Raw genomic sequence first — 650 nt, 5'->3', positions numbered from 1 at the left:
AGGCTCCCACAAAGCCAGAACATGAAGTAGGGTCAAAATCCTGTGCCATTGTCCTTGGCTTCTCATCAGCCCTCATTGTTTGCCATGTTCAGAGAGTCCGGTTTTATCCCATGCTTTTTCAGTCACAGTCCAGCTGGCCTTGGTGAGCTCCCAGTAGATTTTTTTTAAATGTGAAATATACATTTTAAGAAAGAAAGTTACAAGTTTAGAACAGTTGAACACACTTAAATATTTTTTAAAAAATGACTAACAATATTAACTAAATGGAACGTTTTGTTCATTTTTAATATAAGAGTCTCCATTTGTTTCTAGAAGGAAACCCCTATTGGAATGATCCTGGCACTGGATCTGTCCATGTCTGTAGATGAACTTTCTTTATTCATAGTTACTTTGTAGTCAAGTGCCCATTCTTGGTAAAATAAATAAATAAAAAGTAAGTAATAAACTTAACAGCTATTGCAAGAGAAAAGTAGCTTTTTAATGTGTGAAGCAGTAGTGTGGCCAGGATATTTTCTCACAAGATAGCTTTATGTTCAGTTTAATAATTTTTCAGATGTCACACAATGACTCCATGTTGGAGACTGGACAGAGAAAAGGAGGGAGGAATGCTGGTGTTCATAGCTGCAGTGTGCTCTAACTGCAGAGAGGCA

The 650-nt window shown here is 36.9% G+C and overlaps 1 protein-coding gene across 1 annotated transcript in view; it reads left to right on the top strand.

Moving 5' to 3' along the window:
- The window catches only part of Eml5 (echinoderm microtubule associated protein like 5), a 121,294-nt gene that overhangs the window by 105,628 nt on the left and 15,016 nt on the right, over positions 1–650 (top strand). The gene's annotated exons all lie outside the window — the stretch shown is intronic.

The sequence above is a fragment of the Microtus ochrogaster genome, chromosome 1 (genome assembly GCF_000317375.1).
Source record: "Microtus ochrogaster isolate Prairie Vole_2 chromosome 1, MicOch1.0, whole genome shotgun sequence".
Taxonomy (NCBI): domain Eukaryota; kingdom Metazoa; phylum Chordata; class Mammalia; order Rodentia; family Cricetidae; genus Microtus; species Microtus ochrogaster.
Note: the sequence above shows the minus strand (reverse complement) of the source record. Positions and strands in the feature narration are given on the sequence as shown.